Genomic DNA, 22,025 nt, shown 5'->3' with positions numbered 1-22,025 from the left:
CATCCTTGTATTTATGAAGCTCAACCCTTAAGATTCTCATTATTTTTGTCAAACTTTGGGGAGTTTTTATAAATATACTCTCATGTGATTCATCATCCTTGATGCATAGACTTTCCTCCATGTTATACTATTCTACTGGTAGTTTCTTCCTTCACTCTTAGGTGTCTTCTTATGTGCTGAAAGCAACATATTATTGTAAGTTTATAATAAAAAGGAATTAAAGTACAATACAACTTATTTCCTTGGTAATATATTTCTTGGAATATATTGGCCTAAACTTAGACCTTTACTTCAGTTACATGACATACTTAGATCTTGATTAGTATTCCAAATTTTGGAAACTAGCTTAATCTAATTTGACAATCTATCAAAACAATTAGTTATTTATATTAACTACATTCATTCACTTCAAGGCACATTGCCTTGCCATCCAAGATAGGTATTCATCCTATTCACACCCACAAATATGCAATTGTATCCATTGTATTTTCAGCCTTTAATTATACTTTGTTGATTTCAACATCAACACCAATCATAGGAGTCAACACTCCTTCAAACAACCTTGCTAAAGGAACCATTTCCAAAACATAACTCTTTTTCAAGAGAGCACTCATTTCACACATTTTATCCACATCAAGCAACAAAACCTTTTATCCAAGGTTAAATATAGGTACTAATACTACTATCAAAACATAACTAGTAAGTTGTGTTTCTTGTTCAAATTCACCTATGTGGTATATTTTTGGCCCTCTGAGACTAGTGTTTGAACTATAAATTCGATATTTTACCTTTCATGAGCCCACTCAAGAACCTTATATTTGATATCATTTGTGTCATACCCCACCCTTAAACCTAAATTAAGGCTAGGATGTATCTAGACTTGACCTCAAAGGTTTATCTTATGGAAGTGGGGTCATCAAAATTACTCTTTCTTCATCCAACTCAATACCTATTTATTTAACTACCATCTTCTATTCGCTGATATCTTTCCAACATTACAAATTTCATCTCACTTTGAGCTCTTGACATAAAGTTATGCCCATTTAAAGATCTACTCTTTGAGTTCTACATCAACATCTATACATAACCATATGGTTAACAACAATTCAAAAGTCCTTAGCTCCATTTGTACGAATATCACGTAATTCATCCTATGAACCTTCATGAAATGAAAGAAAAATGAAAAGGCCCCTCCCTTCACCCTAAAGCCAAAGGGGAAACCATACTCCTACTTTTAAAAGAAAATATTACATATTCCCCCTCTTGTTGGAGCTTTAAATACCATAACCTATGTTATGCAAAACATTTTATTTTGATTCTTCCCTCCCCTACCCTACCCTAAGGCTCTTATGATCCCCTTGGCCCACTATTCAATGTTATTGAAGTATGTGTGGACCATTGAATAAAAATTTTATATCATGTTCTAATTGAGTTATTATTGTTAGATTTCACATATTAAAAATTGAAGGGACATATACTAATTATGTTGTCATAATAATGCGCCCCCACATGCTATATAGACATCCAAGTCAAAGATCCTCAGAGCGCCAAAAGATCTCACAATTGTCGACTTAGAGTGTTAATGTGACCGATATATCATTTACTTATTGCATTCACCCATAATGAATGTGGGACAACATTTTCTTTCAAAAAAAAAGTAAATATATATGAGTGGATAGCATGGACAAAGAACCTATGTAGTGTTATGTAAATTTGTGAAGGACAATGTTAGGCCCCCTATACTACTAGTGTAACCCCTTCTTGTTATTAGTACAACCCCCTTATTATATTGTTGTACCCATTTAGTCCCCATATTGTTATTATTGTGCACCATAGAAGGCCACTATTGTTATTATTGTGCCCTTACATTATTATTGTTATGTCGGCTCTAATTATATTATGACCCCTTAGACTCCTATATATAGAAAGGAGGTCTTGTCATTTGTATAATCCAAGAATTATTCATTTGTGTAATGTAAAGGAGGTTGCCCCCTCGAAGAGGTTGAATTATAAGGCATTGATCTATCTTTTCTATCTTTTTGTGAGCTGGTTTCATAACATTTGGTATCAAAGCTGTGGATTCTAGGGTTTCGCTGCTCCAAACAGGTCATCGTGGTATTTTCGCTATAACTATTTTGCTACGAAGTTTCAGAAGCTAATAAAAAAAACCATTTGAGACGAAATCAGTCTGAAACTTGGATCCAAATTTTAGATCCTGTCTTGCCATATTTTCGGAGATATAGTCTGAGGAAGTTAGGGTTTTTGCAAACCCCCGAATTACATTCCAAACAGGTGACCTGGGGAAAATCGTCATAACTTTTGTTTTGAGGATCAGATTGAAATTTCATAAGAAGTTATAGAAAGAGGACAGACTGTAGTTTCCTGTGTATATTTTTCTGATCCTAAGATCAAAATAGTGACACATGGCACTTCATACAAGTTCGCTCTTCTGAAAAGGTATATAATCAGGTCATCTTGGAAGATTGTGCATAACTCTTTCTTGGAGAATCCAATTTTGATCAGACTGGTGGCATTGGAAAGAGGACACAGAGGGCTATTGTAGGTCGCAATTTCAGAACTGGAAGAGCCAAAATTACAGAGTTATAGTCATTTCAAGATCGAGCTCCTAAAATCAAGAAAAGGCGATATGAGGAAGTTTGATGGCAAGGATCCGGTAAATTGGATACTACAAATGGAGAAATATTTTGATCTACATGGTGTACTACTGTTACAAAAGGTATGTATTGCATCTAACTATTTAGAACCGAATCAATTTTTATGGTATAAAGGGCTTTGTTCTCGTAAACCACTTGACACATGGTCAATTTTCGCGGAGGAAATGATAGCACATTATTAGGATACAAAGAGAAACTACTTCTTTAGCCAATTGATAAATCTCAAACAAAAGGGTTCAATGGAAAAGCACATTGAAGACTTTCAAAAATTGAATAGAAGGGTAAATTATATTCCAGAGAAGCAAAGGATTGATGTCTTCATAGGGACTTTAAAGGATAACGTTCAACATGAGGTTCGCTTTTGAGAACTGGATTCATTGGAGGAGGCATTCGAGTTGGCAAGAAAAATTGAATGCGAAATTATGGAAACAAGGAATCCCACCACTCATGACTATAATTATGAAAGTGTTTCTTCTCCTAGCCTTCCACAACCTACAAGGATTACACCACAACAATTGGAAGAGAAAAGAGAAAAGGGGCTTCGTTACAATTCTGATAGCAAATCCACATAAGGTCATAAGTGTGTTGAGAAGAAATTATTTTACATAGAGTATGAAGAAGAGGAAGAAAAGGATCAAGAAACATCCAAAGAAGAGGATATATGCCAGGAAAAGACCCCAGAGAAAGAAGAAATGAATCCAACCATATCTTGTAAAGCATTGACAAGAATTACCACTCCTCAAACTCTCAAGATAGAAGGACATGTCAAGAAGAAAAAGGTTCAAGAAGTGAAAGATCATATCGAGAAAGCAGAAATGAATCCAACCATATCTTGTAATGCATTGGCTGGAATTACCACTCCTCAAACTATCAATATAGAAGGACATATCCAAAAGAAAAAGGTTCAAGCAGTGAAAGATCACATCAAGCATCAACAACAAGTTCTCCAACTTTTAAAGGATAATGCCACTTTGGTGCAGAATCAAATGAAACAACAGGTAGATCAACATCGCAGTGAAAAAAGTTTTAATGTAGGTGAATGGGTATTTTTACGGCTACATCTCAAGCAAGCTATTTATGAGAAGGAAATGTTGGAAATATTACATGCACTTAAGAAATGGCGACCTTACCCAATGGGAAGACACTTCAAGGTAAAAATGGATCATGATAGTCTTAAATACTTTTTAGAACAAATATTATCTTTAGAAGAACAAAAAAAATGGGTCACAAATATGTTGGGTTATGACTTTGACATCATCTACAGAAAAGGGAAGAAAAATTTTGTTGCAGATGCACTCCCAAGAAAGAATGAGGATGTGGAAGCATTGTTTTGTGCTATTTCTATTATCCAACCAGATTGGATAAACGAAGCAAGGGATGAATGGAAGAAGGGAAAATAAGTGTGGCCACTCATTCAAAAGTTCCACACAATATTGCCAGAACTTGAAGAGGAAGGAAAAATCATATTGGAACCTGGAGCAGTCACAAAAATAAGAACCTGACAGCAAGGAAATTGATCAATTTCAGAGTATCTCATCAAGTGGAAGAACTTACCCGTTGAATATTCCACATGGGAGGATAAGAATTTTATACAGAAGCATCAAGAACTACTCAAGCATTGAGGACAACACTTTTTGAAGGAGAGGAGCATGGTAGGCCCCTATACTACTAGTGTAACCCCTTATTGTTATTAGTACAACCGCCTTATTATATTTTTGTACCCATGTAGTCCCCATATTGTTATTATTGTGCACCATAGAAGCCCACTATTGTTATTATTGTGCCCTTACATTATTATTGTTATGTCGGCTCTGATTATATTATGACCCCTTAGACTCCTATATATAGAAAGGAGGTCTTGTCATTTGTATAATCCAAGAATTATTCATTTGTGTAATGTAAAGGAGGTTTCCCCCTCGAAGAGGCTGAATTCTAAGGCATTGATCTATCTTTTCTATCTTTTTGTGAGCTAGTTTCATAACAGACAATAAGAAAGAAAGTAAGAAAAGAAAAGAAAAACTTCAAACCCAATGCCGAATACCAGCAATTTACCTCATCCAACTTGATCAAATACAAGGAACCCATGTGCGACCTAACAGACGTATGGAAAGATATCTTCCAGAGTGAGACCTAGGAGAGTGATTACCCATCTAGTATATCGTATGGCAATGACACACTTGGCAATTGCAAGTCTTCTTAAAGTCAAAATTATCTTGGAGAAGTGTGACACTATGAAAACCAATAGAACAAAGTGCCTCTCTCTTTTGAGAGAAATGAATTTATTAGCAGATTATGTTAAAAGACTTAAATGATGGCCTCAATTCAAGGAAGGGATGATGAATTTTATTAGAGAATCAACAACATTCATTGAGGAAGGTTCCATCTATTGTTGTAGTCTACTTAACTCTTCTAAATGGTGCATGTTTCACGTAGCATTCAAGAACCAAAGGCGTTTAGATGAATTTCAAGAAAGGCTTAAAGTGGTGGACGTACATATGAACTAAGATAAGTAAATAGTTGAAAAACATCAAATGGAAGGGTTGATTTTTCAAATGCAAGACATGAAACATCAACAAGAAGAGTCAACAAAAGAGGTGACTCAGAAATTTGAAGAGAGTTTGCTCGTAAACATAAGAATGATATAAAGAAGAATCTTGCATTCAGGTTGCAATTTCATGAGATACACACCAAATTTGGAGTGGAACCACTTGCATCAAACAAGATATTACGGGATAAATTGTTAGGAGTTGGTGATTTTATTATGAAATTGGGGTCCATATTATTAATATTTGTTTGACCACAAGATCTCACATGGGAGTTGATTGAGCTAGAGGAGTTGTGATCACTTCTCTCTAAGAGACGAAGATCCTCCATGTAGCCATATCAGGAGATGATTATTTATGTGCCATTAGTAAACTTAAGGCATTGAGTAGTGGATTCAAAGTATTTTTTGTTGGGAATAAGAAGCTTGTTCATTCTATTCTTACATAACTAAATAAAGATTGTAATGAGATTTTGGAAATGGCACAGTGTCTACATTACAACAATAGAATTTTTTTTTGGACAATATAATAGTGTTCTGAGTTTTGAAATTGACCTAGCACGCGCGCTCCTGCTATTGCCGCCGCCTGCAACCTGTTTGAAGATCCTAGCGCGCGCGACTGCCTACAACCTTCTTCGGATCGACCCTCAGCTGCTCAAATGGACCCTCCGGAGGAGGTAGCTCAACAGCAAGCATTTTCTGCACTGATAAACTCCTTACCGCCCCAACATACTCGCCCTTCGATTTCCAAGTTTGTCAAAAAAATTGAGGGGTTACAAGAAGTCTCTCTCCCTCCTACTTTTCCCAGAATGGCTGCTCTTGCTCTGGCGGAAAAAGGACTGATAGGGAAACTTACAGGTCTTTGGCCCTCACCAAAAACTGTTCAGAGGTGGGTGGAAAGGAATTGGACAGATAAAATTCAAGGGAAAATTTCTATCAGATTTTGCGAGAAGGGATACTTCACTTTTCATTTTGAGACAAAGGAAGACAAGGATTTGATATTCCGCAATGGCCCTTACTTCATGGATTCCAGAGGTTTGTACTTAAACAAATGGACGCCGGACTTCGACCCGGAGCTAGATATCCCTAATGCGGTTCCTGTTTGGGTTCGTCTCCCTCACCTCCCATTGCATTGTTGGGGAGATGAGTCAGTGCGTGCCATTGGAAATGCGGTCGGAAAATACATTGATCGGAGCGAGCCAAGAGATAATATGCAGGCATGTGCCCGTATATGTGTCGAGGTTGATCTGGGTAAAGGTCTTCCAGAAGCCATCAAGCTCAAAGTTGACGACTAGTCGACAATTCAGCAACTCGACTATGAGCAGATCCCTTTCAAGTGTAAGGTATGTCACGAGTACAGTCATTTTGCTAACCGTTGCACTAAGCTTTCTAATGTTGATAATAATACGCAAGAAGAGCAATGTGAAGTGGTCAAAAGGAAAAAAAATAACCCCTGGCCACAAACTACCCAATGAAGCTGGACCTTCCATTCATCTCCCTCCCACCTCTCATAATCCCCCTCTCATAATCCCTCCACCCCGCCCTCGTCCCCTCTTCCTTCTTCCCCTCATCCGCCTCAATCTTCTGACCTCCAGTTGAACCCTCTTCCTTCTTCTCCCTCCTCCAACCCCTTCCACGTCCTTTCCCTCCCCGAAGATGACCCTGCTCCTTTGAATCATTCTGAGCCCCCCTCTTCCCCCCATTCCATGATCATTCCCTCCTACCTATCATCAGATCCACTCCCTCCTAGAATCACTCGTAGCAACTCCAAGGATCAGGGGTCCTCTCTAGATGGTCAAAAGAAGCCGGGAAGAAAGACTTCCAAACAGCACAGGGATGAGAACGCACAAAAAGACATAGCTCTAGGACTCCAGAATCCTATAGAATCTTACATACAGGGAACAAAAGATAAAGAAACAACAAGCAAAGATAAGGGAGGGAGAGCACCTCCTCGAATCACAGTTTTGAAATGATTAAAATTCTTTCATGGAACAGCAGGGGACTCGGGCACCCCTCCAAAACCAACGCCCTAAAGGATCTTATAAATCAAGAGCAACCATCCATTATCTTATTACAGGAAACAAAACAGAGAGAGTCAGAAATCAACAAGATCATTGACCGTCATAAGCGTTATAAAGGATGTACATGTGAAGCTAGAGGGGCCTCTGGCGGGATTACTACCATTTGGAGCCAGGAAGAGTGGAACAGTGAAGCTGAACTAATAGAACAGCATTGGATAAAGACAGTGTTGAGGAACAACATGAGCAAACAGCAGATTGTGATTTTTAATGTTTACGCCCCTAATCATTACAGGGACAAAGAAGTTTGCTGGGATGCTCTCAGCAAGAACATAATGGAAGAAGACAACAGCAACATCATCTTAGGAGGCGATTTCAATTTAATTTTACATGCCAATGAAAAGCGTGGGGGAAGCTTTACGCCAGACCCATTTAGAAATCAGCTGGAAAACATAATGCAAAATGGTGATCTGATCGACATCATTCCAAAAAACCGAAAATACACCTGGAGTAATCGCAGATTGGGTAGCAGCAATATAATGGAGAGACTGGATCAGTTTCTGGTTAATATCTCCTTTCTTTCCTCTTACTCAGTTGTCAACGCCTCCATTTTTCCCTTTGCGGTCTCAGATCACTATCCAATTACTTTAGCCATGGATATGCATTGCCCTCTTGGGCCTCTTCCATTCAAATACAATCATATATGGAGCGATTATCAAGCAGCCAAAAATATTATCCAGCAAACCTGGGGTCAACATGTTGAAGGATCTCCAGGCTTTATATGGGAGAACAAATTAAAAAATGTGAAAAAAGCGCTCAAAAATTGGGCCAAAACGCAGTATAATGAACCAGAGGAAAAAAAACGAGAGCTGAAATCCAAAATTGAAGACCTTCAATGTGCAATAGAAAATCAAGAGTACCATCAGAATGAAAAGACTCAAGAAGAAAATCTATACAATCAATTATGCAGCATCAAAAGAGAGGAGGAAGAAAAATGGCGTATAAAATCTAGGCAAACCTGGTTGAAAAGCGGAGATAAGAATACCTCCTTCTTTCATAAGCAAGCCACTGCTCGGCAAATCAAAAACAACATAACAGTCATCATAGACAATGCAGGGACCCAACACACTAACCAAACAGATATCAAAGGGGTTGCCTCAGACCATTTCAAGGAGCTCTTAACTGAAACAGGGGAGGAAGAACTCTTTGATGACCTCTTGCAGCATTTTCCAACCAAAGTCACAGCAGATTTAAATAAAAATTTGACAGAAGAGATAAAAGAGGAAGAAATTAAGGAAGCAATTTGGAGCCTTCAGCCTAACAAGGCACCTGGACCGGACGGTTTCCCAATATGTTTTTATAGAGAATATTGGGATTTGATAAAAAAGGATCTCATTAAATACTTCAAATGGATTCAGAGGAAAGGCAAAATAGGAGGTTATACAAACTCTACACACCTGGCCCTCATTCCAAAGGAGAACCGCCCTTCCAACTTCTCCCGCTTCAGGCCAATATCATTATGCAACTCTTCCTACAAAATCTTCACAAAAATCCTTGCCTCCCGTCTCAAACCTCTCTTACCGATGTTAATTTCTGAAAACCAAGGAGGCTTTATGGCTAACAGACAAATCTCAGACTCTATTCTCTTGGTCCAGGAAGCCATTCAAGGAATGAAAAGGGCTTTATTTTGAAATTAGACTTGGCCAATGCCTTTGACAGGGTAAGGCACTCTTTCCTTTTTGCGGTTCTCCAGAAAATGGGCTTCTCTCCCTTCTTTCTTGATATCATAAGAGCCTGTATCTCTGGCCCTTGGATTGCTCCCCTTATCAACGGTAGACCTGGACCCTCCTTTCGATCCTCAAGAGGATTAAGACAAGGCTGCCCCTTATCTCCTTACCTCTTTATCTTAATGGCAGAATCATTCAGTTGTGCGCTTGACCATAAGAGGCAGGCAGGCCTCATCACTGGTATTAAATTTGAAGATGGCATAAAAAACATCAACCATTCCCAATTCGCTGACGATACTTTGCTGCTGGGTGGGGCGACCACAATGATAGCTCGAAGATTCAAATCCTTGCTAGATAAATTCATGAGATACTCAGGGGGCCAGATTAACCATCTCAAAAGCTATATTTACGGATGGAATGCTTCAGCTCAAACGATTCAAAGTATTGCTAACATTTTTGGTGTCCCTTGTAAGCTAAATTGGGACTATTTCAGCTACCTGGGAATGCCGGTGAGTATAGGGAATGCAAGGGCAGATGTTTGGGAATCAACTTTAGACAAAATGAAAAGAAAAGTTCAGAAGTGGGGAACTTCTTGGCTCAATCTAGCTGGGCGGCTGGTGCTCCTCAAATCGGGCCTTTCCTCTCTTCCCCTTTATCAATTTTCCCTGGCTCAAGCTCCAGCTTCCTTTCTTCGCAAAATGGACAGTGTTCTCAGATTCTTTCTCTGGCAGGGAGGGAAGAATGAGAAGAAAAAATTCAACCTGGTGGGATGGAAACAAGTCACCCAAAACCAAGAGAAAGGAGGCCTTGGCATTAGATCTCCAACTCTCATGAATTTAGCCTTTGGTGGAAAGTTGATATGGAGACTCATGGAAAACCAAACAGCCTGGTGGAAAAAAGTCTTGGAGGCAAAATACCTCAATCAACCAAGGCAGCATCTGCTTACGGCTGAGATTCCCAACAGAAACTGCACAAAGATTTGGAAGCTTTGTAAAAAAGCCATCACATTCATGGCGCAAAATGTTTCCAAGGTGCCTAAAGGAGGTATGAAAGTCAACATCGGCACTGATAAAATCATGGGAAACCCACCAATCAACAGCCTCCCAAGTATGGATTCAATAATTCTCTTTCTCCAAAGTAAAGGTATATGTAATTTAGACCAAATCTCTCAATGGGATGCAATAACCCATGCTTGGATGCGATGGAAATTTCCTCCCATCCCTCAACGCCTCAAAGGCAGCTTTGACAATTTTTGCAAACATCTGCACAACATTGCTCCCACCTTTAAAAACGACAAGGATGAATTTAGATGGGACCCTACAGGAACCAGTTACTCAATTAAAGCAGGCTATGATTACTTAAACAGCAAGGAACACCCAACGCCAGCATGGATACACTGGAAGACTTTAAAGAAAGCAGAAGCAATTCCTAAGGTTAAATTCTTCATGTGGATCCTCTTGAAAGAAAAAACTCTCACTGCAGAGAACCTCAAAAAAAGAGGTATTGTTGGACCCTCCAGATGCCCTAATTGCAAAGAAGCAGAGGAGTCTATACAGCATCTTTTTATCTCATGTCCTTTCGCAGTCTCATGCTGGAACAACATCAATCCTTCCGCGCCTCCCATCTGGAATCCTCAACATTCCATTGGCGAAGCTCTAAATAATTGGAAAAGAAATTACCCCTGGCAATCCATGAAACATAATCCAGCTAAGAGAGTGTGGGACGCCCTCCCATTTGCTCTTTTATGGAGGATCTGGATTGCTCGGAACAACATGATATTTAGAGACAAAGAGACTTTGATCAGGCATCTTTATATCAAGGCAAAAAGTCTGGCGATCGAAACTATTGCTTCTAAGATTACCAAAAAAATTGACATCACTAGTCTATGGGCTGAGGAAAGAGACTTTATAAGAAATCTAATTGACAAGATCAGTATCCCACCAACAATGAAAGTTTGCAGCAATCTGGGCAAAGCTAACAGTCACAGTTGGAAAATTCGCTTAAAGCAGGACGACTTCAGCAATTGGCTTCGCTCAAGTAACTCCCACTCCTTATTTTTTGACGGAGCTTCTAAATCAAACCCGGGAGCTGCGGGAGCAGGGGGCATTATCTACAACCCTTCTGGTGAACCCTTAGTCTCCTTTGAATGGGGATTGGGAATCCTCTCAAATAACAGGGCCGAAGCTCTGGCCCTCTATCAAGGCATTCTTCAGTTACAGGCCCAGGGAATCAAAAAAGCCCTCATCTTTGGCGACTCTGCCATCATTATTAATTTAATGAACAGCAGGCAGCAAGCTTCCAACATTTTCTTGCAGCAAACCATCAGTAGATGCAAAGTCTTGATATCTCATGATCAGGAGTTCCATTTCTATCACATCCTTCGATCCATTAATCGAGAAGCTGACAAAAGGGCCAGTCAAGCTTGCTCTCGGCCCAAAGGAAGCATTCTCTACAACAATGAGGACCTACACCATTTCATCCCTTGATTTCCATGATTGTTTTAAGTTGTTTATATCAAATGATCCGCGTTTCTGCAAAAAAGTACCCTGATCAAATCCACAGTAAACCCGATGCATTCTGTCGCAAGCCGCCGAAAATCCCTCTGTATCTCATTGCAGATTTTGTTGTTCCTCTGAATCTAAGCTATTCCTGTGAAATCCGTGATCGCCCATGCCTCTTTCACGTGATCCGGTACTTCATAGGTCTCTGCCCGCCGGTTATTTATTCCAGGAAGCCTCCCCTTCACCCGCAAGCCCCCATCTTCATGTTCGTTGACCCCTTTGCTCTCGTTTCAGTGGTTAACAGTCGGCTTACGATCTCTATTAATGGTTACGCTTCTTTTCTCAGGCTCCCTAATGCCCGATCCCTCCTCTCCGCTTTGATAAGGATCGCCTTTTCGCCTCACCGCATTTCTGTTTTGCACATTCATGCTTCCTTTCGCCCAGTTTTAGCCCCTGAATTAAAGTCTGATATTTCCTTCAGATCTGTTTCCGAGTCACAGAGATTTCTTTCAACTCTCTCCCCTGCTATTCTGACCCTCCTTTGGGTTCCCAGTGTCACCGCAACAGCTTGTGAGAGCCCTCTTCCAGTGTCGCTCCAGGCCAATTTTGAAGCTCTTTGGATGGATCACAGTGAAGATTGCCTTCATTGTCGTGATTTATAAGCTGAACTTGAACAAGTCAGAACGCATCAACATCTCCTGGACGAAAAAATCGATGCTGCTACAAGGATTATCACAGCCAAATATGAGGCCGATCTCAACCTCTTCCTTCATCGCATCTCTTCTCTGCAGGAGCAATTCAATGCTCTAACAAATACCTGTGCGCACATTCAGGAGTCTGTTGATATTCTCAAGTATATGATGGACAAGCTCAACACCCCAAGTACCATTTCCTCTAGTATAAAGGTTGCAGAAGCTGACAGCCACCCGGAGGATTCCATTGCTCAACAGATCAGTCACATAAGTATAGACTAGGTGTATTGTAAAGTCAGTTTGCTTTTGTCTCAATTTATCAGAATCTACACTTGTGCTAGAATCTTTCAAACGGAATATAAAATCATTCCAGCGGAATGTCTCAATGTAATTCAGCTGCAAGCTCATACTATGAGCTCTTCCATTGTAACACCGGAGCTTAGTCTCCCCTTCCTTTTTTGAATACATCTAGCAGCCGATTTTGTTAAAAAAAAAAAAAAAAACAATGGAATTTTTTTAATTATATATATATATATATATATATTACATTTATATCTTCTCATAGATAAGTACACAAATACAATCACGCTCACATGTTTCCTTCTTGCAAAATAGAAACTAATGTCAATAATAGTTTGTGTTTGAATTTTTGTTGTTCCTACTATTTTTAATAATGATGGTTCAAGGTTATGTCATGGCTGAGGAGGTTGAGAGGACACTATCTTGGTCATCAGGTCATGTTGTTGATGCTCTTGAAATTCTCCTAAAGGAAGGCCTCGCGATGTTAGACAATGGCTATCATGATGGTTTAGACTTTTCTTCAATTCACTAGCAATCATAATAATCATGATCAAAGGATCTAACTTTCAAAAATTATGGACATAAGTTAGATGACTTCGGGCTTTCGAGATAATGTTTGGCTCACTTCTTTAAATTCCCTTTGATGGAGTTCTTATTATTACACACGGAGTGGTAGCCCAATTGTTAATAAGAGCAAAGTAAAAAAATTTAGTAAATTAAACAAATAAACATTTTATTCATAAAGTGCATATGGGACAAATATACATGCACCAAATAATGAATTTTTAAGGAAATTTTGATTTAGTTTGAGACAATTCCCAAACAAACAAAAGAAATGCAACCAACCAGAACTCATCTTATGGTCATACAAACAAGATCGAACCCATCCATAAACCATAGGATATCTATAAAAGCAAGTAGCTACTTTGAAGAAAGGGATTCCCTCATTTTCATACCTAGATGTTGACCATGTTGTGAGTGAGAGCATGACCAACCAGTGATGTTTCTTTCTTTTATTTCTAGTTCCTTCTCCATGCAATTGATCTCTGCTTGTATGACGTCATTGCTAAATTGTAGGTTGCCTCTTTCGAGTGTCTTCCTAGAATGTGAATGCATAACTCTATTGGTTAATAGCCGGGCAAAGGTAAAGATCATTATTTTGCATCTCCTCCATTATTTTTATCATTAAACTTTGTATTGACCAAGTGACAATTTTGTGGGATACGATCTTCATGTTTGTTGTTGATTAATTTAAATTCGACTATGTGTCACCTTCTCATTCTCACCGATATTGCATATTGTTAGAGATGTACTTAACTGTTGAAAGCATAATACAAAATGTTTCCTTTGTTGGTCATATCCTGCTTCAATGATTTTCCTGGAATTTGGACTTATGTCCTTCAATTTTTATTTTTATTTCGTAAGCTTGGTAAGACCTTTCTTTTTCATTATCTTTCAACAGAAAGCAGGTTACATCCAGATGTTCAATGGTTAGGTGGCCTCAACCTTCCCTGAGGGAAACCAGGTCTGTTGACCACCTAACAGCATGATAAGGCATCTAAAAACAAAATAGAATGAGTTTATCCAGTTATGCTAAAAAGGTTTGACTATCTTTGTATTGCATAACATCTAAATATCTATAAACATATTAAAAGTATTGAAAAGACAAAAATTGTTGCATATACTAAAAAGTCAAAACAAGGCGGTCTACAAGATTACTCATCATCAGCTGAGTCAACTAGGGTCGGGTCCTTTGCACTTGACCCGGGAAGTTCAAAATGAGGAATGCAAGGGATGTGTTGTTCAATACAACTAAGACGTCCATTTTTCTTCTGCAACTAGAATTTGATTTGCTGAAATTCCTGGCTATAATCTGGAAAAGTCTAAGTTGTCGTGGCTGAGCTTGAGGGAATGTGCTCCAGGGCTTTGCCCAAAAGGCTCTTCATCAACCAATATAAGTGAACTGTCTGTTTGTACTGAGAGGTGCAACCCCGAGAGTGCCCAGGATCAGGCACCAGGGTCTTCCATTCCTCCACATCAATATCCTGAAACTTGGCTTGCTTATTTAAATCCTCTTCCCATTGGGCTATAAGCTGACGAACTGGGGTTGAACCCGCATGATATGCAATGGCGGCTTCATCTATGATCCTGTAGTTGGACTTTCATCCGCGGGTTTTTCCAGTAGAAGTACTGGGAGAATTTTCTGATTTAGCCTGATGGTCTTCCCTCTCCTAGATGCAGCGCGAGCCATAGTGCTTGTGACAGGGGACCGACACAATAGATAGAAACCAATCGGAGTGAGAACAAAAAACCAACCCCGAGCGAGCCAAAACCCAAGAGCCGAGAGCTTCCAAGGTTCGCACCTAGTCGGGGAACCTGTCAGGGTGAACAAGTGTAAGAACCACGACCCATACAAAAACTGTCGGTATCTCTTAGTGCAACCCAGGTCCCTAAAAACATGAATAGTCCCAAGGTTCATAACCATAAGTCCACCAGAACACAGACCAATGGAGGGTATGATGAATCTCACCGTTACTGGGCCGAGACCGTAAGAATTCAGGGACACAACCACATACAACCAAAGAAAAACATAAAAGGATATTCCACTACATAACCAGAGAAACCAGGGGTGGCCTATGGGCCTTATCATCAACATGCCCATGTGAGCAAGAAAAAATCCAAAGAATACTAACACAGGGATATAGAAAACCAAACAACCTTCAAACAAATCAGCAACAACATAACCCTCCTAGGAAGACCTCTGCCATACCATTCCATTCATTGCGCATCCCTTCTTCCATGAACCCCGCAAACAATAAAGATGAACCATGATAAAGAGATATATGAAAAGGCGAAAGACATACCCGAAACCAGCAACCTGAACCCACTACAGGAGGACCCGAGCCCTTCGAACAATCACCATAGATTTCCTCAACAACTTGCCAAACTGCTCAACTCCACTATAGTGCAAAAACACAATACAAATAGAATAACTACCAATTTCACTAACGGGAAGGTTGGGAGCTTGTCGCGTTTTCCTATTATCAACACCATCCAACCTTGCATTGAATGTTAGCATGCAATTTGCCACCCCTCCATGTGCTTTGTGCATGTGGAGGGTGGCGTAGAGGCCCCTTGGGATCCACACACCTCCCATTACAGGTTGATTTGATGGACATTTTCCCACTCGCATCCCAGTCGGGGGGACTTATGTCCTTTAATTATGTTCATAATTTATTTTTAATTTTATTTGTAAATATGTGTTATTTCACTTTATTTTATTGTTGTAAATTATGCATTATATACGTTTAACTCATATTGTCCACTTCATTTTACTTTCTTTTATGCTAACCATAGTTCATGTAAATAATTTATTAACCTTAACTCTTAAGTGTGGTATGATGTTTTATTTTATTTTGTTTTAGTTTCCATTTAGTTAGCCATATTTTTCATTTGGTTTTACTTTTTTTTAAACATATTTTTACTTATTTTTAACTTTAATAACCTTTTATTGGCCATAATGTCTTAATGTTTAATTATTGTTAAAAGAATCTCATTAACTAACAACTTGAACACATACCTAGTATAATTGATTAAGGTTTTAATTCCATAATATAAATACACGTAAACCACAATCAAACTATATCATAAAAGAAATAATTAATACTTAAATATACCTCCACTTATCAAATCAATCATTAAGCATTTGAATATTTGACTTTTATGTAGGAGGAGGTATAATGCTTTAAATTGTTCTTGCGTAAAGGATATTATGCTCAATTTACTTTCTTCAATTTCTAAATTAAATGCACTTGAGGCTCTTTAGTACTCTAAGGTTAAAAGCCTAGAGCACTGATTAGTTTGTTGCTTTTGTAAATAGTTTGGTGTTTGGGGTTGGCATAATTAGTTAGTATTTTGTTTCTTTTGTTAAGGTTGCGAGTTGTACAACTCTTACTTGTCAGCTACAATTCCTTGACAAGCGAGAGGGTTGAATTACACTATTCTTGGCGTGGTTTCAATGCCTACTTGCACGACTACAAACACTGGGATAACGTTCCGGTTACTTCTTGTTAGTCGCCGAGAAGTTCAAGATGTTGATGTAGTGCCAGATAGGCACTTAACCCTATAAAACATCAATGACCATACTAGCGAGTGATTTAGTTTGTTCTCCTTAGTTTGTAATTTTATAAAGCATGTGAAAATCATTCTAATCTTTGGTGAAATCCTTACCTTGACATATTTTCCCTATCTTTGTTGGTCTTCCATCCGAGTCTTCCCATGACCATGTTAACAAATTCTTTGATCTTTGTCAGTCAACATGAGTTTATGACCTTCATACTGCCTCCCACTTGTTTCGCCTTATGATCTTCGGAGAGGCAGAAGATTGCAGCCCTAATATCCTGATCTTTTTGATAAATTCATCAGTGATTTTCCTCACTTTTTGCATTTTGACTTTTGGTGTAGTTTTTGTGAGAGTACCCATGATCCTTCAACTTGCCAAATTCTCTCCAAGGCCATGAGGAAATATATGTTAGAAAAGGAAAACCATGTCTCTTTCTATGGGTAGGAGTATAGAGGTTTTGAAATTGTGACTCCTAATTCATGTGAAGAGGTTGTTCCTTATCCTTGCTTGACTGAACCAGAAACCCTATGTCATGTTTATCAATTGATGACTTGTTCTTTCAAGAAGACCCTAAACCTCGTATATGTGATGATGAGTTCAACCCTAAAGTTAGTTTTAACCTTATTTATCCCTATGACAATGTTATTAATGACAAATATGATTAATATGGGTTGAACTTTGATTGTCAAGAATGTTTTCATGATATAGAAAATGATATAGTTCTCAATGTACCCTCCCCTCAAGAAGTCCTTGCTTGTGAATAGTTGAGCCTTGGTGATGAAACCCATGTCATGACATGGAGGCTGATGAATTGTTCTATAATGAAATCAAAGGAGAAGTATCCTCTTTAAATATTGCAAATACCTCTTGCTCTCTTGATATAGATGACAAGACATTCTTTAATTAAATTGAGAAGAAATATTTTGTTCTTAGTTCTAGGGATGCTTCTTTAGCTCATTCAGTTGAATGTGAAACATTTTAAGTATGAAACATGTCATGCATTCATCCCCCCTTTGGTTTGTGAGGAAAATTATGACCAAGACCGCATTGATAGACCTCTTGATATGAGCTTTGAGCTTGTTGCACATGAGCCTTTCTATCTCATTAGTATAGTTTGTGATTGTAAACACATAGTTTTTGGTTGGTATGCTATTAGGTGTGGCCAATAATACTTCTTACTTTTTGTTAAGCCATTGTTCTTGCCACTCACACTTGTTGGTTGGCATGACACTCATCCTTGCCTGATTGTCATCCTACAAATCACAAATCTTGCATGTAAGATTCAAGAAGCTTTCCTCTACACTCAATTTCATCTTGTATGATCACAAAGAAGTCTTGAATATTAAATCTTCTACATAAATAAGATGTCCTAAAATAAAAATAAAAAAATCATAAAATGTAAAAAGCACAAAAAAATTTACTTGCTTTTACTTGTTTTTGTTTGCTTTCACCATCATTTCGAGTTTTGTCTCTAATATGCAATTGTGAGCTTTATTCCTTTCTAGCTTAGCCTTGTTTTCATCGCATGTTTATTTTGCTTGCTTATGCTGCATTTATTGTCACTTTTTTTTTTCTTCTTCTAGTTCGATGTTGCCTTATGCCACTAATCATTGATCAACTTTCCTGCTCCTCATTCACATTCCCTACTGCTATCAAGAAGGGTGATCTTCAGTTGAGTTTAAATCAGTCAATGATGATAAGAAAGATATATTTTTGCATAGATTATCACTAACGTACAATTTTTTTTTATGAGAACAAGGAACACAACAAAACGTTAAAAGCCTCTTGTGCTCATCCTTATAGATCTAGTTGGAGCTTAATTTGATCTCCTCATTAAAGGCTCTCGGTCGAAAGCAATTCCAATCAAAATAGTTGTTTTCTTTGCCTCCCCCTTCTTTCTTTTGAGTAAATTGGCTTTCCTTGTCTAACCCCTTGAAGACTTGTATTTTTCCGCACTTATGACTTCTTGTTCTCATCTCTGGCATTTCATACTTTGTCCCACTTCCTTCATCCCCTCTAAATTCTTGGCTTTGCCCCTCCTCAGTTTCTTAGTATCACTAGGGTTTTTCTGAGTTCTAGTTTGCATGATGCAAACAACTCTATGGAGTCACATCAACAATTGAAAAGTTCCACAAACCATTGCGGGTGTCTTCCTATCCTCGGCTCCATTTCTGTAATAATAGCGTAATTCATCTTTTGAACCTTCAAAAAATGAAATAAAAATGAAAATTCCCCTCCCTTCATCCAAAATCCAAGGGGGGACCATACTCCTACTTTTAAAAGAAAATATTACATATTCCCCTCTTGTTACAACTTTAAATACCATAACTTATGTTATGAAAAATATTTTATTTTGATTATTCCCTCCACTACCCTAAGGCTATTGAAGTATCTGTAGACCATTGAATAACAAGTTTATATTGTACTCAAGTTGAGTTATTATCTTTGGAGTTCACAAAATCCAAAGAGAAAACCATACTCCTACTTTTAAAATAAAATATTACATATTCCCCTCTCGTTGGAGCTTTAAATACTTTTTAAAATATTACATATTGGAGCTTTAAATACCATAACTTATGCTATAAAAAATATTTTATTTTGATTCTTCCCTCCACTACCCTAAGGCTCTTATGATCCCCTTAGCCCACTATTCATTGTTATTGAAGTATGTGTGGACCATTGAATAACAAGTTTATATTGTGCTCGAGTTGAGTTATTATCTTTGGAGTTCACATTCTTACGATCCCCTTAGCCCGCTATTCATTGTTATTGAAGTATGTGTGGACCATTGAATAACAAGTTTATATTGTACTCGAGTTGAGTTATTATCTTTGGAATTCACATATTAAAAATTGAAGGGACATATACTAATTATGTTATCATAATAATGCACTCCCATATGCCATATAAACATCCAAGTCGAAGACCCTTCGAGCACCAAAAGATCTCACCATTGTCGACTTAGAGTCTTAATGTGGCTGAAATATTAGTTACTTATGGAGTTGTCTATAATGCGATTTTTTGGAGATTTCTGTGACGGAATCCGGTGGAAGAAATTGAGGTTAAACCTTGATTTGTATTATTTAAAATGGTTTTTTAACTGCATATTTAGATTCAGCACCCTGAAAAACCCCTGGGACACTTTGATTGTGCAGAAACTAGCTATCAAACATGCGATTCCACTAAATAGATGCCGGATTTCGACCGGAAAAACCCACCAGAAAAGTTTCCAAAAAATCGCATTATAGACAACTGGGTTACTTATTGCATTCACCGATAATGAATGTAGTACAATGTTTTTTATATATATATATATACGAGTAGATAGTGTGGAGAAAGAACCTACGTAGTGTTATGTAAAAGTGCAAAGGTAAAAAAGAAAAGTAAAGCTTCAAACCAATGCCCAAGGCAAAGCCATATACCTCATCTAGCTTGATCAAATACGAGGAACCCATGTGCGACCAGACAGACATATGGAAAGATATATTTCAGGTTGAGACGAGGAGAGTAATTAGCCGTTTATTACACGGTATGGCAATGACAAGTCTTCTTGCAGTCACAATTATTTTGAAGAAGTGTGACATTATGAATTTATTGACAAATTATTGGCGTTTCTCTTTTGAGACAAATGAATTTATTGACGGATTATTTTAAAAGACTTAAACGATGGCCTTAGTTGAAGGAAGGGATGATGAATTCGATGACATAATCAACAGCATTGGTCGTGGAAGGTTCCATCTATTGTTGCAGTCTACTTAACTCTTCCAAATGGTGCATGTTTCACTTAGCATTCAAGAACCAAAGACACTTGGATGAATGTCCAGAAAGGTTGAAAGCGGTGGATGTCCATATGAAAGGTTGAAAGCGGTGGATAAGCAAATAGTTGATGAAAACGAAATGGAAGGGTTGAGCTTTTAAATGCAAGACATGACATCAACAGAAAGAGTCCACGAAAGTGGTGACTCGGAAATTTGAATGGAGTTTGCCCATAAACACAAGAACGATATAAAGAAGAATCTTTCATTCAGGTTGCAATTTGGAGTGGAACCACTTACATCAAACAAGAGATTATGGGCAGAACTGTTAGGAATTGGCGTTTCCTATTATGAACTTGGGGTCCATATTATTGAATTTTTTTTACGACAATATCTCTAAGAGGCCCTGTAATCTCTTCTCTATAAGAGACATGTGGGTCGATTGAGCTAGAGGACCTGTGATCTCTTCTCTCTAAGAGACGAAGATCCTCTCATGAAGTCATATTAGAAGATGATTTTTTAGGTGCCATTACTAAACTTAAGGCATTGAGTAGTGGATTCAAAGTATTTTTTTGTTGGGAAGAGAAAGCTTATTTGTTTTATTCTTATACAACTAAATAAAGGCCATAATGAGATTCTAGAAATTGCACAACCTCTGCATTACAATCACAACATAATCCAGTATATATTTAAAAACAAAAAACAAAAAATTATATCTTCTCTTAGATAGCTGCACAAATACAATCATGCTCAAATGTTTCCTTCTTGAAAAATAACAACTAATCTCAACAATATTATGTGTTTGAATTTTCTTTGTTCCTACTATTTTTTACGATGAAGATTCAAGGTTATGGCATGGCTGAGGAGGTTGAGAGGAGACTATCTTGGTCATCAGTTCGTATTGTTGATGCTCTTGAGACTCTCCTCAAGGAAGGCCTTGCGGTGTTAGACAATTGCTATCCTGATGGTTTAGACTTTTCTTCAATTCACTAACAACCATAATAAGCCTGATCAAAGGATCTAGCTTTCAAAATCTTTTGGACACAAGTCAGATGAATTCGAACTTTTGAGATGATGTCTGGCTTGATGCTTTGCATTCCTTGCAATGGAGTTCTTAGTATTACACACAGAGTGGCAACCCATTTGTTAAAAAAAAAAAAAACAACAACAACAACAACAAACAAACAAACAAATAAACAAATAAACAAAACAAACAAATATATATTTTATTCAACCAGTGTAGATGGGACAAACATATATGCACCAAATAATGAAGTTCTAAGCAAAGTTTGATTAAGTATGAGATAGTTTCCAAATGTATGAAACAAATGTGACCACCCAACACTCATCCAATGGCCATTCAAAGAAGATCGAAGTTGTCCATTAGTCATAGGAGATCTATAAAATCAAACATCTACTTTGAACAAGGGGATTCCCTCCTTTTCATACCCAGGCATTGCCCATTTTGTGAGTGAGGGCATGACTAGTTAGTGAGGTTTCTTCTTTTATTTCCAGTTCCTTCTTCATGCAATTGATCTATGCTTGTATGAAGTCATTGTTGGTTTGCACATTTCATCTTTTGAGTGTCCTCCTAGAATGTGAATGTTGAGCTCTACTAGTTAATAATCGAGCAAAGCTAAAGATCTTTATTTTGCATCTCCTCCACTATTTTTATCATTAAAGTTGGTATTA

The 22,025-nt window shown here is 38.0% G+C and overlaps 1 pseudogene; it reads left to right on the top strand.

Annotated features, from left to right (window-relative positions):
* LOC149250236 (vacuolar protein sorting-associated protein 22 homolog 1-like) overlaps positions 1 to 12,987 on the top strand; it is a 49,729-nt pseudogene extending 36,742 nt beyond the window's left edge.
* Positions 12,988 to 22,025: the final 9,038 nt, after the last annotated feature.

The sequence above is a fragment of the Pinus tabuliformis genome, chromosome 7, assembly GCF_031772625.1.
Source record: "Pinus tabuliformis cultivar Carrire ecotype Pingquan chromosome 7, CPIR1, whole genome shotgun sequence".
Lineage (NCBI taxonomy): Eukaryota > Viridiplantae > Streptophyta > Pinopsida > Pinales > Pinaceae > Pinus > Pinus tabuliformis.
This window is presented reverse-complemented; position numbering and strand designations above follow the sequence as displayed.